Consider the following 15170-nt stretch of genomic DNA (forward strand, 5'->3'; position numbering starts at 1 on the left):
TTGTTAAAAGCCAGGGGCTCCCTTCCAGGAACTGACTGGCAGCTTGATATTACTCATATGCCCACTGTCAGAAGAGTTAAATATCTCCTGGTTTTGGTGGACACCATGTCTAGGTGGATTGAAGCGTTTTCCACCACTAACAAGAAGGCCCAGACAGTTTCCAATGTTGTTCCCTGAGAAATCATCCCCCGGTTTGGAGTACCAACCTCTCTTCAGTCAGATAATGGCCCAGAATTTACCTCCCAGATCTTTCAAACTTTATCTAAGGCTGTTAACATTTCCTGGCATTTTTTTTTTGAAACAGGGTTTCTCTGTAGCTTTGGAGCCTGTCCTGGATCTAGCTCTTGAAGATCAGAGCTAGTCTCGAACTCCCAGCCATCTGCCTGCCTCTGTCTCCCAAGTGCTGGGATTAAAGACATGCACCACCACTGCCTAGACTTTCCTGGCATTTCCCTATCACATACCATCCTCAATCTTCAGGGAAGGTAGAATAAATGAACTGTTCCTTAAAAATGTTCTTGTTAAGATTTCACAGGAGCAGGGTGCTGGAGAAATGGCTCAGAGGTTAAGAGCTCTAACTGCTAGTCCAGAGGTCCGGAGTTCAATTCCCAGCAACCACATGGTGGCTCACAACCATCTGTAATGAGATCTGGTGTCCTCTTTTGTCATGCAGGCAGAACACTGTGAACACAATAAATAAATAAATAAATAAATAAATAAATAAATAAATAAATAAATAAATAAATCTTTTTTTAAAAAAAAGATTTCATAGAAGCTTCACCTTGACTGGGTAAAACTTTTGCCTTTGGTCCTTCTTAGGCTAGGGCTCTCCCCAAAACCCCTTTTCATCTTGCCCTTTGAACTCCACGTATGGGTGGCTGGTTTTAACTCCTGGCCTCTCACCTAAAACCTCTTCACTTCCTGATCATCTGCTTACTCCACTGTTATCCCATCTTTGCTCTCTATTATGGGATTTACTCATTACCTCAAACATGTACCAATTAAAATAGGAGATCAAGTACTATTCTCTCCCCCAGACCAATGTCTCTCACTCCTTTTCCCTAAATGACAGGGCCCCTTTAAAGTAATTCTTGTAACTCCCACAGCTGCCAAGCTTGAGGGACTCTGTCATTGGATCCGCCTGTCTCACCTTAAACCTTTTACTCTTCCAGCTTAAGATACTCCCTCATATATGCTAACTCAACAAGGCCCTGCTCCCTCAAGTTCTAGAGGACACCAAGATTGGCCACTTTTTCTCCAGTTCCAGAAAAATAAAAGTTTCTTCACCATACTCAACTCTCCTGTGCCAAAAACTCCATATACTCTCCCTCTTCCTCTTTTTCCTATCTGCTTTACCAACTTCTCTCTATCTCCAATGTCATACTTAAATTTCCAGTTAACCACTCAGCTGTTATTAGGGACCATCATTAAACAGAGTTAGAGGTACAAGGATTGCCAAAAGCCCAGGTGGTAAGAAACAATAATGAGTTTGGGGACATTCACAGGTCCAGACTCCAAGAACTCACAAAACAGTTTTTAACATGACAGGTTCATCACTGACTGCAGCAGTGTCTCCTGGATGTTAGGGTAATACCATGATGCTAAAGAGAACAAGTGCCTTAAGATTTGCTTCAGGTAAAACATTGAGGGGTCTAATAATTCCCCTTTCTAATAATACCCTTTTCTAATAATTCCCCCTTCTTTTCCTCCCTTCTCCCCATTGTCATCCATTCCGACACTATACCATTGTAATTGTAAGCTTTTAATATGTCTAAAATTTATTTCTTTTCAAACATTCTTTCATAAGCTCCAGGAAGCCAATTGGACCTATCTAAATGGACCAGACTCACCCAGAATAAGTGTCATTTAATTCTTCCCTTATCATTCCTGGTCACTGGAACACCTGGGAAATTCCCTTCTCCACCCCCCCCCCTAAAAAAAAGAACTCTCCTCTCTTTTATCTTGGGACTCTCCTCCCTTAGTCACCAAGATCTAAATTTTTTTTCCAGAGATAATTTTCTGCCTTTCCAGCATTTTGTGAGGTCCAAGCTGCCATTCAGCCAGTTCCACAGAGTCTGGGAAAAACACAAAAGTAATCAGCCACCCCTGGACATGGTCAAACATCTCAACTCTCCAATGCCCACAAAATCAGCAAAAAGCAGTCTTGAGAGACATTACGACGTTCCATTCCAACCCATTAAAGACCCCAAAGTCGCCAAATTTTTGTCCCATTCTCACCCATTAAAGATCCCAAATGCCCCAAATTTTTATAATAAACAAAAGGGTGAAATGTTATGATTCAGCCACACAACATGGCTGACACTTCCAGCTTTCAGGGCCACACATGTGTGGACAAGGCCTCAGGTGTGACCCACGTGTGGCATGGTTACATCACCTATATACTATGCAGCTATGTGAGCCCTTGCAGGCACGCGTGAGCTTTGTCATCTGTATGACATAACCATGCCATCCTCCTGGGCACATGTGCTAGGCAGCCCTTAAAAGCTGGACACACCATCTTCAGCGCTCTCTCTCTCTGCACACCAACTTACTAGGCCCATATACCACCCCCAACAAAATCCTAAGTGGGTTTGTTGGTTTGTTGTGTGTTCCACGCTTCCTTCTCATGCCAGGTAATTTCGCATCCTACTGGCATTGGGAGCTGTAGTGCACGATACCCTTTTGTCCAATCAGTCCCACCTGCAAAATGTTCATTGCGATAAATCATTAGTCTTGTTTAAGGCCTCTGCCACACCATCATCACTGGACCCTCTTCAAAACTCCTCTCAGATATCCTGCTGTTCCCCCGAGTCATGGGATTCCTGGGGGGTTATTGTTGCACAGGACCAGTCCCCTCACGTACTCACTCCAGCGGGTCACAGATGGGGTAGATAGTAGGGTGGGTCACCCAAGGCCCAGGATGTGAGTCTGGGTGGTATATGAGCTGGTTGGTCCTGGCCACTGGAACTGCCCTCCTCAGTTGAGGGACAGAACCAGCTCTCCTAGGCCTGTGCCATCAGAGCCAGCTCTCCCATGCCCATGGTGAGGGGTGAGGCCATCTCTCCCGAGTGCTGGTGTCAGCTCTCCCATGGGGGTGTGGCCAGCTCTCCTGCTGCAGTGTCCATGAAGGGGCAGGGGCAGTGAGGAGTGGGGCTGGTGTAATCGTCTGTCCTGTCTCTTTAAGAGACAAGCCATGCCCACTCCCCCCCCCCAGTCCACTGAGGCAGGCAGATCTTCCTTTCTGCTTGTAGCCTGAGTCTTTTCCTTTCCATCTCCCTCTCGGAGAGTCAGAGAGGCAGCTTCTGTCTCTCCTCTCTCTCTCTGCTCTTCTCCCCTTCTCCTCCCCCCCTCCATAATCCACTAAATAAATATCCAACCTCACTTTGCATGGCGTGCCTATCCATGTCTCAGTCTCTCGCCTGCCTCCGACACGTGGCTCCCTTCCTGGGACCAGCCGCCTTTGGAGGCCTGAGGTATAGTCTTGTGCACCGTCCCTGCCTGGGACTGGCTGCTCTAGGGACCTGCAGCCCCCTGCCTGCCACCACAAGGCCTGCTGCCTGCTGCACTCGGGGACCTGCAGCATTTCTGCCACTGCAGCTACTCTAGGATCCGCAGCATTTTTAATTACTCCATTTCAGCTGGTTCAGTACTGCCCTCAAATTTCAACATGCATGGTTCCTATGACACCCTGTGTAACACAGGACATGGACATCATCACAGACCCTAACTGCAGTGGGAACATGGATCCAGACATAATCATTAACATCAGCTTGGGTCCTGGATGTCACCATGGCCCTGGTGGCATCACAGACCACCCAGATCAGTATGGTCCTGGCAGCAATAAGGCCCTGAGACACCAACATGATCTCAGGTGGTTGTCCAGACCCCTGGCATCTGCACAGCTCTCAGTGGTAACAGGAGTCATGGACATCAGTTCAGACACTGGCTGCTCCTGGGCCACGGATTTAGACATGGCCCTAGGCAGCAGCCCAGGCTGGGATGACACCATGGTTCCAGGTGACAATGCAGGTCACTCAGATGGGAATGGTCCCGTCCATGTCTGGCTTTATACAGATAACTGCAAGGTCTCTTTTAGCTTATGGGTTTCCATTAATCAAAATTTAGTAAGTATAATTAGATAAGTCTAACCAGCATTACCACCAAAAATGTTGGATATCAGGGTACAGTTATCAAGAATAGTATTAATTCAACATAGAGGCAGGTGGTATTACTGTTACTTTATGAACACCCTAAGATTCTTTTTTAGGGTAATAATCTTACATGTCAGGGACCAGCCTTGACAAAAATACCTCTTGCCAGGGTAGAGGGTGTGGAGATTTAGAAAATATAGTAAAGAATGTGAATACGTGAATGAAAATAATAAAATGGAGAAACATGTAGGATAGTATATAGGATAGTATTGGGAGGGAATTTCCACGAGTACTGAAATTCGCCAGCGTTTAATTTCCAACTGCTTAAAATACCCCTGACCCCCAAAAGTAGGAGCAAGACAAAAGACTACATTAACATGATACAAGAAAATGAACATATCAATTGAAGGTCGTGGACTACAGCCATAGTTAAATTTTCTGTTGCTAGAACAAAACAAGTCACACTCACATCCAAGACCAAAACATTCTGTAGGTAAACCATTCCCTGGGTGGAATGCAATGTTATCTCCTTAAGGGAACTGGAACTCAGCTGGGTCCTTAAGCCTTTGTTTGGGGTAGGAACAGTTCTCCTTCTCTATTCCTGGAGCACAAGGTCTACAAGGCTATTAGGCACACCTATTGGCAATAACCTTGAGAGCTCAGAATTCTCTGTGGGACCTTTGTCTGAGCTCGAAGCACTATAACCATAAAGGAACTGGAGCTAAGTTTCAACTCTCTGACTCAACGTGGAAATAGGCTCATATTTTTGGGCCTCCACACTTCCATATGTTTTATTTCACGTAGAACAGCCCTGCCAATTTCCCCCACATATTTGCACATGTTTTTCTCTTTATTTTATGTGCATTGGTGTTGTGCCTACATATATGTCTCTGTAGTTGTGAGCTACCATGTCGATGCTGGGAATTGAACCTGGGTCCTCTGGAAGAGCAGCCAGTGCTCTTAAAGGCCATCTCTCCAGCCCCTGCACATTGCTTGCTTGTTTGTTTTGAGACAGTCTTGCTGCATTGCCCAGGCTAGTTTAGAACTCTATGCCTGCTCGCCTCAGACTTTCAGGGTGCTCCGATTACAGCTATGCACCATCTTGGCTAGAGATTTCCTGTTCAGACCTCTCCTCCCATCCTTCTTTACTTATTAACTGTACAAGGTATAAATACTGGACTAGCATAATTCCATTTTAAATTTCAGATCAGCTGTTTGACAGATTTCCATATCTGTATAAAAAATTGCCAAAAATTCCACTTTCTAGGTCATTTGGTAGGGCAACCTACCTGTGCCATGTACCACTTTCCCCTGACATTTCTTGCTTTTTTGTTTTGTTTTGTTTTGTTTTTCGAGACAGGACAGGGTTCTCCATAGCTTTGGAGCCTGTCCTGGAACTAGCTTTGTAGACCAGGCTGGCCTTAAACTCAGAGACATCCTCCTGCCTCTGCCTCCCGACTGCTGGGATTTAAGGCACGTACCACCGCCGCCCCGCGAACTTTGACGTTTCTTACGTGGCAGAGGTGAGAGTCTTGGTCTAGCCACTAGTTTAAGTTATTGTTCACATCATTCATTCATTCATTTATCTATTCAACAAATCATGTATTGGTAGTTTTTATGTGTCAGGCGCTGGAGCTCAGCAAGAATATAAGAAACACAGCCCCAGCCCTCATGAAACTCATAATCTAGACAGGTAAATTATCAAGAACAAGCACTTTGCTAATCACAAGACCTCCCGCTGATGGTTTTCTCAGAATGTGCTAAGCACTTTGAGATGTGGTGGCTCATTTAAGCCACGCAGTCAGTAATCATGTGCCATGAAGATCATCACGGCCTCTGTAGAACAGGAAGGTCCTGTGCCCAGATCAGCAGATTCCCTCCTTGCCAACTGCTCACAAGGGTCTTAGCCATAGCTACCTGTAATATGGGGTAATCAAGTTTAAGGCCCAACACTGAGAACAATGGTATGGCTTAGTTCGGTTGCTTCTGGAATCCTGGTTGATTAGGAGGATTTCCAGACAGGGTTTTTTTTTTTTTTTTGTATCAAAATTTTGCCAGGCGCAGCTGGGTCTTCTCAACTTTCTATCCAGGCACCTCCTTCTGGACCGCCTCCTCTCCTAGTCCTATCCCCTGTCCCCGCCCCTGAGCCCGTGACTCCCTCGCTGAATCCCTTTGCTGCCGGCAGGAAGTCTAAGAGTTGCTGACCGGCTTTTGCAAACCTCGTGAGAGCTCTCTCCCAAGAGGTTGAAAAACGCCGCGTCCGGTTTTCCTGGATTCAGGGGAGCAGAAGATAGAGTAAGTTCCCTTAAGACCTAAGGGCTAGCGACCTCAAGTCCCGAGGGTGGCTGCACGGGGGAGGTGCCACCTCACTAACCGTGGAACTCAGCAGCTATCCCGGCAGAAGTCCCGTGGGGGGCCCGTTCCGTGCGCTTGGCGTGCACGGGCCTCACTGACCCTGGAGCAGGAGGGCTAGTCGGTCCTGCCAGCCTCAAAAGTTTGCTGTTGGTAGGGAGGAAAAAAAGGTTCTCCATAGGCATGGGGAATATAAGCGTGTGAGGGGTACAAAAAGCGTGTTTGTGGCGAGGCGCTGTTAGGGGAGCCTACCACCACTCAGTTTTAAAAAAATCTTCATTCCAACCAGCTGGGACTAAACCCAGGTATTCCGGATTTAAGTGTAGGTCCCAGCATTCAGAGCAAGAGGCTTTTAAAGGCAAAACGCATATCCTGTTACCAGCTGCAGAGGGAGGCTTGTACAAGTAAGCAGTTTTAACAAAAGCTAAGAAATGTTAGTTGGAGTCTCTTGGCCTTGGGTCCCAGCATAAAGTTGGCCATTTCCCACGGGATTCTCCATTAAGGAAATCAAAGTCCCATTAAGCCTGAAAAGGCCTTACCAACAGTACAAGATGGAGGGACTCTTTGTTTGCCCTGTCACGGAGCTTGTGCGTGTAAAGTGGTGCCTGGGGGAGAAGCTAAGTATGTTTTACACAACTGTAGAGTTGGGATTGTGCGCCTGGTTACCTTGGTGCGACTAAACGCAGAAGGCTGTACAGGGGGTGTGTGATATTATAGTGGAGTTTATGTGGGCGTGTCTTTGAGGGGATTTCCATTTTTTGCACGTGCAGTGTGTTTGCAAGCCGGCGTGCCTGAGTGCGAGTGATCCAGGTGTGCGTGCGGGGGCGGGGCGGCGGGGCGGCGGGGCGGCGGCGGGGGGGGGGGGGGAGGAAAACCACCCAGCAGGCCGACCCAAAGCAGCAGGCGTTGGGGCCCCACACTACCCAAGTCTGTGTAACTCATCTGTGTGGCTTTTTGCTACCTTTGTTTGTCTTCCTTTCTTTCCGCAGTTGGGCAGAAGCGTGACAGGGACCTGTAGTAAACCTGGGGGAACTTCTCTATTCCCCTCCAAATGCTTGCAGTTTGCATATTAGCTTAGAGTTCATGCGGTGGCTATTCATAGTTCCCTGGCTGTACTTTAGAGAGAAGAGCGAGGGACAGAGCCAAATGTGTTACTGTATTTGCTGTTGTAGTCTCTCTTGATTGTGTGAGAGACGAAATGGAAGTGTGGGGCCCACACCTGCTAGTCAGTCTTTATTTGGGACTGTCTTTCACTTGATAAGGCTTTGAGGGCAGGTATGCTGTGAGGACAGGATGCTCTCCGAATGAGAAGACCGAAAAGGGATGAGGCCCCCCCACCCCAGAGTGATCTCACCAGAGGAAGCCTCTGTTAGTATTCAGGCACTTGTACTGGCCTGCCCTAGGGGTTCTGAAAGGATGTGTTCTCAGCTGCAGCCCCTAAGAGCACCTCTTGTGCACATTCACTACGTTCCCTTTAAAAGGGTTAGGCCCACCTCCCATCCCCCCCTCTTTCTCTCTGCACCTGTCCTCAGAGGCTGGTCTTCCCCCCTTCCCTTTCCCTTAATTAAGAAAACCCCTCCTCCTGAGTTCTGTCACGTGGCATTTTTCTCTCACGCACCGCTGTTTAAAATTATAGCCACCCCTGGACTTCACTGTACACCATCTCAGCAGATACCGTCCTTCCCCTAATTTGTCAGTTGCTTGCCGAGTAAGGTGAAGTACACAGTGTGTAGGTTGTGTGGGGAGTGTGAAGCCAACGTTGAAACTTTATTGGATAAATGGCTAGGAGACCCACGAACTTGGGCTCTGACCCCGCCCTTACCACAGAGTAACTGAGTGTGAACATATACCTATGTGTATGTATTTATAATATACAGAAATATAAAATGTATAATTATATGTATCCAAGGGTATTAAACATTATGATAGAGTAAGCTGATTTCTTTTTGGTTTCTTTTAGGCATATTATATTGTGCTGCCCTCATCCAACGCCCACTGAATCAATCGTGTGAAGTCATACGCTGGAAGTAAGTGGGACTTCATTTTGATTTACAGTGTTCAGGTCCACCATCAACTCATCTGGATTGCTCCATTGGCCTCCAAGGCTTTGCATTTGCAATTGACGCCTTTCCTTTCCTTCCTTCCCTCCCTCATCACACCCTGTTCCCCACTCTCTCCCTGGTGGGGTCCTGTACTTCAGTTACTTCATAATCCTTTCCCTTGCTAGTACTCCTAACACTAAGGAGGCTGAGGCAGGAGGGTCAGGACTATACAGTGAAATCTCTCAATCCCATTCCTTATTTGATAAAGGGCGCAAGGGTGCTATGTATTTCATATGGGTTTTGTGAGGGATAGCAGAGATACATATAGGTCGAGTCCCCCAGAGTAATTAGGCCGTAAGTGGTAGTCTGAAAAGGATAAATATAAGGCCAGGTGTGGTGGAGCACACCTTTAATCCCAGGACTTAGGAGGCAGAGGCAGGAGGATCTCTAAGTTCCAGCCAGTCTGTTCTGTTCTACATTGAAAGTCCCAGGACAGCTGGAGCTACATAAAGGAGAAAAGCAGAAAGCAGTGGTGAACGTGCCTGAGGATGTGGCTCAGTGATAGAGCCCATGTTTAGCATTTGTGGTGCTCTAGGTTCAGCCTCAGCACTGAACATTCACAGAAAAGGAGAAAAAAACCAATTCTCTGACATGCGCCTATAATCCTGGTGCTCAGGAGACTGAGGCAAGAGAGTGAGTTCTTTTTTTTTATTTAATTATTAAGGATTTCTGCCTCCTCCCCACAAGCGCCTCCGATTTCCCTCCCCCTCCCCCGATCAAGTCCCCCTCCCTCATCTGCTCAAAGAGCAATCAGGGATCCCTGACCTGTGGGAAGCCCAAGGACCGCCCACCTCTATCCAGGTCTCCTACGGTGAGCATCCAAACTGCCTAGGCTCCCCCAAAGCCCGTACTTGCAGTAGGATCAAAAACCCACTGCGATTGTTCTTGAGTTCTTAGTATTCCTCATTGTCCGCTATGTTCAGCTAGTCCGGATTTATCCCATGCTTTTTCAGACCCAGGCCAGCTGGCCTTGGTGAGTTCCCGATAGAACATCCCCTTTTTCTTAGTGTGTGGGTGCACCCCTCGCGGTCCTGAGTTCCTTGCTCGTGCTCCGTCTCCTCCTGCTCCTGATTTGGACCTTGAGATTTCTGTCCCGTGCTCCTCTGTCTCTGTCTCCTTTCATCGCCTGATGAAGGTTAATATTCATGAGGATGCCTATGTGTTTGTCTTTGGGTTCACCTTCTTATTTAGCTTCTCTAGGAACATGCATTATAAGCTCAATGTCCTTTATTTATGGCTAGAAACCAAATATGAGTGAGTACATCCCATGTTCCTCTTTTTGGGTCTGGCTTACCTCACTCAGGATAGTGTTTTCTATTTCCATCCATTTGCATGCAAAATTCAAGAAGTCCTTGTTTTTTACTGCTGAGTAATACTCTTAATATGTATATATTCCATACTTTCTTCATCCATTCTTCCGTTGAAGGGCATCTAGGTTGTTTCCAGGTTCTGGCTATTACAAACAATGCTGCCATGAACATAGTTGAGCATATACTTTTGTTGTATGATAGGACCTCTCTTGGGTATATTCCCAAGAGTGGTATTGCTGGATCCAGGGGTAGGTTGATTCCGAATTTCCTGCGAAACCGAAACACTGCTTTCCAGAGTGGTTGCACAAGTTTGCATTCCCACCAGCAATGGGTGAGTGTACCCCTTTCTCCACAACCTCTCCAGCAAAGGCTATCATTGGTGTTTTTTATTTTAGCCATTCTGACAGGTGTAAGATGGTATCTTAAAGTTGTCTTTTTTGCATTTCCCTGATCGCTAGGGAAGTTGAGCATGACCTTAAGTGTCTTTTGGCCATTTGAAGTTCTTCTGTTGAGAATTCTCTGTTCAGCTCAGTGCCCCATTTTATAATTGGATTGATTAGCCTTTTACGGTCTAGTTTCTTGATTTCTTTATATATTTTGGAGATCAGACCTTTGTCAGTTGCGGGGTTGGTGAAAATCTTTTCCCAGTAAGTGGGTTGCCTTTTTGTCTTAGTGACAGTGTCCTTTGCTTTACAGAAGCTTCTCAGCCTCAGGAGGTCCCATTTATTCAATGATGTCCTTAGTGTCTGTGCTGCTGGGGTTATGCGTAGGAAGTGGTCTCCTGTGCCCATGTGCTGTAGAGTACTTCCCACTTCATCTTCTATCAGGTTCAGTGTGTTCGGACTGATATTGAGGTCTTTAATCCATTTGGACTTGAGTTTTGTGCATGGTGATAAATATGGATCTATTTTCATTCTTCTACAGATTGACATCCAGTTTTGCCAGCACAATTTGTTGAAGATGCTCTCTTTTTTCCATTGTATACTTTTAGCTCCTTTATCGAAAATCAGGTGCTCATAGGTTTGTGGGTTAAAGTCCGGGTCTTCTATTCGATTCCATTGGTCGACTTCTCTGTTTTTATGCCAATACCAAGCTGTTTTCAATACTGTAGCTCTGTAATAGAGTTTGAAGTCAGGGATGGTAATGCCTCCAGACAATCCTTTATTGTATAGGATTGTTCTGGCTATCCTGGGTTTTTTGTTCTTCCATATAAAGTTGATTATTGTCTTCTCCAGATCTGTGAAGAATTTTGATGGGATTTTGATGGGGATTGCATTGAATCTATAGATTGCTTTTGGTAGAATTGCCATTTTTACTATGTTGATCCTCCCAATCCAAGAGCAAGGGAGGTCCTTCCATTTTCTGGTGTCTTCTTCAATTTCTTTCTTCAAAGACTTAAAGTTCTTGTCAAATAGGTCTTTCACTTCCTTGGTCAGGGTTACCCCAAGATATTTTATGCTATTTGTGGCTATCGTGAAAGGTGATGCTTCTCTGATTTCCCTCTCTGCTTCCTTATCCTTAGTGTAAAGGAAGGCAACTGATTTTTTGGAGTTGATCTTGTATCCTGCCACATTACTAAAGGTGTTTATCAGCTGTAGGAGTTCTTTGGTAGAATTTTTGGGGTCACTTATGTATACTATCATATCATCTGCAAATAATGAAAGCTTAACTTCTTCCTTTCCAATACAAATCCCCTTGATCTCCTTATGTTGTCTTATTGCTATTGCTAGAACTTCAAGCACTATATTGAAGAGGTATGGAGAGAGTGGACATCCTTGTCGTGTTCCTGATTTTAGTGGGATGGCTTTGAGTTTTTCTCCGTTCAATTTAATGTTAGCTGTTGGCTTGCTGTAAATAGCTTTTATTATATTTAGGTAGGATCCTTGTATCCCTATTCTCTCCAAGACCTTTATCATAAAGGGGTGTTGAATTTTGTTGAATGCTTTTTCAGCATCTAATGAAATGATCATATGGTTTTTTTCTTTCAGTTTATTTTTTTTCTTTTTTTTTATTGATAAAAGGAGAATAAAGAAAAGAAAGAAAAAAAACAAATTTCCACCTCCTCCCAGCCTCCCATTTCCCTCCCCCTCCTCCCATTCTTCTCCCCCTCCTCCCACCCCTCTCCCTTTCCCCCCACTTTTCTCCCCCTCCCTCTCCAGTCCAAAGAGCAGTCAGGGTTTCCTGCCCTGTGGTAAGTCCTAGGTCCTCCCCCCTCCGTCCATATCTAGGAAGGTGAACATCCAAACTGGCTAGGCTCCCACCAAGCCAGTACATTGCGTTGGATCAAAACCGCGTGCCATTGTCCTTGGCGTCTCATCAGCCCTCATTGTTCGTCATGTTCAGAGAGTCCAGTTTTATCCCATGCTTTTTTTGGTAACAGTCCAGCTGGTCTTGGTGAGCTCCCAGTAGATCAGCTCCACTGTCTCAGTGGGTGGGTGCACCCCTCGTGGTCCCGACTTCTTTGCTCATGTTCTCCCTCCTTCTGCTCCTCCTTGGGACCTTGGGAGCTCTATCCAGTGTTCCAGTGTGGGTCTCTGTCTCTATCTCCATCCATCGCCAGATGAAAGTTCTAGGATGATATGCATGATATTCGTCAGTATTGCTCTAGGATAGGGTCATTTCAGGTTCCCTATCCTCAGCTGCCCAAGGAACTAACTGGGGGCCTCAGCTTGGGCACCTGGGAGCCCCTCTAGGGTCAAGTCTCCTGCCCATCCTAAAGTGGGTCCTTTAACTAAGAAATGGGGTTCCGTGCTCCCCTATCCAACCTTCCTTTATCCCGATCCTCCTGTTTCCCCAAGTCCCCCCTCCTTTCCTTCTACCTTTTCTCTCCCCATCTCCCCTTACCCCCATCCCACCCCACCCCCAACATCCCACTTTTCTCCCCGGCAATTTTGTCTACTTCCCTTATCCAAGAGGATAACTATATGTTTTTCCTTGGGTTCACCTTCTTACTTAGCTTCTTTAGATTCTCCTATTGTAGACTCCGTGACCCCTATTTATGGCTAGAAACCAATTATGAGTGAGTACATCCCATGTTCATCTTTTTGGGTCTGGGATACCTCACTCAGGATAGTGTTTTCTATTTCCATCCATTTGCATGCAAAATTCGAGAAGTCATTGTTTTTTACCGCAGCGTAGTACTCTAATGTGTATATATTCCATACTTTCTTCATCCATTCTTCCATTGAAGGGCATCTAGGTTGTTTCCAGGTTCTGGCTATTACAAATAATACTGCTATGAACATAGTTGAACAAATGCTTTTGACATATGATAGAGCATCTCTTGGGTAAATTCCCAAGAGTGGTATTGCTGGGTCGAGGGGTAGGTTGATCCCGAATTTCCTGAGAAACCAAAACACTGACTTCCACAGTGGTTGCACAAGATTGCATTCCCACCAGCAATGGATGAGTGTACCCCTTCCTCCACAGCCTCTCCAGCAAAGGCTATCCTTGGTGTTTTTGACTTTAGCCATTCTGACAGGTGTAAGATGATATCTCAAAGTTGTTTTGATTTGCATTTCCCTGATTGCTATGGAGATTGAGCACGACCTTAAGTGTCTTTTGGCCATTTGAAGTTCTTCTGTTGAGAATTCTCTGTTCAGTTCAGTGCCCCATTTTTTAATTGGGTTAATTAGCCTTTTAAAGTCTAGTTTCTTGAGTTCTCTATATATTTTGGAGATCAGACCTTTGTCTGTTGTGGGGTTGGTGAAGATCTTCTCCCAGTCAGTAGGTTGCCTTTGTGTCTTAGTGACAGTGTCCTTTGCTTTACAGAAGCTTCTCAGTTTTAGTAGGTCCCATTTATTCAATGTTGCCCTTAATGTCTGTGCTTCTGGGGTTATACCTAAGAAGCGATCACCTGTGCCCATCTGTTGTAGGGTATTTCCCACTTTCTCTTCTATCAGGTTCAGTGTTTTCGGGCTGATATTGAGGTCTTTAATCCATTTGGACTTGAGTTTTGTGCACGGTGATAGATATGGGTCTATTTTCATTCTTCTACAGGTTGACATCCAGTTGTGCCAGCACCATTTGTTGAAGATGCTTTCTTTCTCCCATTGTATACTTTTAGCTCCTTTATCGAAAATGAGGTGTTCATAGGTTTGTGGGATTAAATCCGGGTCTTCTATACGATTCCATTGGTCGACTTCTCTGTTTTTATGCCAGTACCACCCTCTTTTCATTACTGTAGCTCTGTAATAGAGTTTGAAGTCAGGGATGGTAATGCCTCCAGACAATCCTTTATTGTATAGGATTGTTTTGGCTATCCTGGGTTTTTTGTTTTTCCATATAAAGTTGATTATTGTCTTCTCCAGATCTGTGAAGAATTTTGATGGGATCTTGATGGGGATTGCATTGAATCTATAAATTGCCATTTTTACTATGTTGATCCTCCCAATCCAAGAGCAAGGGATGTCCATCCATTTTTTGGTATCCTCCTCAATTTCTTTCTTCAATGCCTTAAAGTTCTTGTCAAATAGATCTTTCACTTCCTTGGTTAGATTTACCCCAAGATATTTTATGCTGTTTGTGACTATCGTGAATGGAGAAGCTTCTCTGATTTCCCTCTCTGCTTCCATATCCTTTGTGTATAAGAGGGCGACTGATTTTTTGGAGTTGATCTTGTATCCTGCCACATTACTAAAGCTGTTTATCAGCTGTAAAAGTTCTTTGGTGGAGTTTTGGGGGTCGCTTATGTACACTATCATATCATCTGCGAATAACGAAAGTTTAACTTCTTCCTTTCCAATTCGAATCCCCTTGATCCCATTATGTTGTCTTATTGCTATTGCTAGAACTTCCAGCACTATATTGAAGAGGTATGGCGAAATTGGACAGCCTTGTCGTGTTCCTGAGTTAAGTGGGATGGCTTTGAGTTTCTCTCCGTTTAATTTGATGTTAGCTGTCGGTTTGCTGTATATAGCTTTTATTATATTTAGGTATGACCCTTGTATCCCTAATCTCTCCAAGACTTTTAACATAAATGGATGTTGAATTTTGTCAAATGCTTTTTCAGCATCTAATGAAATGATCATATGGTTTTTTTCTTTCAGTTTATTTATATGCTGGATTACATTGATAGATTTTCGTATGTTGAACCAGCCCTGCATCTCAGGAATGAAGCCTACTTGATCATAATGTATAATTTTTCAGATGTGTTCTTGGATTCGGTTTGCCAGTATTTTGTTGAGGATTTTTGCGTCGATATTCATGAGTGAGATCGGCCTGTAATTCTCTTTTCTGGTTGAGTCTTTGTGTGG

At 45.1% G+C, this 15170-nt stretch overlaps 1 protein-coding gene across 6 annotated transcripts in view; it reads left to right on the top strand.

The window, feature by feature from the left end:
• The first annotated feature begins 6330 nt into the window (after positions 1-6330).
• The window catches only part of Vsig1 (V-set and immunoglobulin domain containing 1), a 163166-nt gene continuing 154326 nt past the window's right edge, over positions 6331-15170 (top strand). For 3 of the 6 annotated variants that reach the window (XM_075958167.1, XM_075958174.1, XM_075958168.1), the window contains exons 1-2: positions 6331-6446; positions 8464-8530. The gene's annotated coding sequence lies outside the window, so the exon portion shown is untranslated. Of the gene's footprint in view, positions 6447-8463; positions 8531-15170 lie in introns of those variants that run through there. The other 3 variants (XM_075958172.1, XM_075958173.1, XM_075958169.1) reach the window with 1 other exon arrangement.

This window comes from Microtus pennsylvanicus, chromosome X, assembly GCF_037038515.1.
Source record: "Microtus pennsylvanicus isolate mMicPen1 chromosome X, mMicPen1.hap1, whole genome shotgun sequence".
Taxonomy (NCBI): Eukaryota; Metazoa; Chordata; class Mammalia; order Rodentia; family Cricetidae; genus Microtus; species Microtus pennsylvanicus.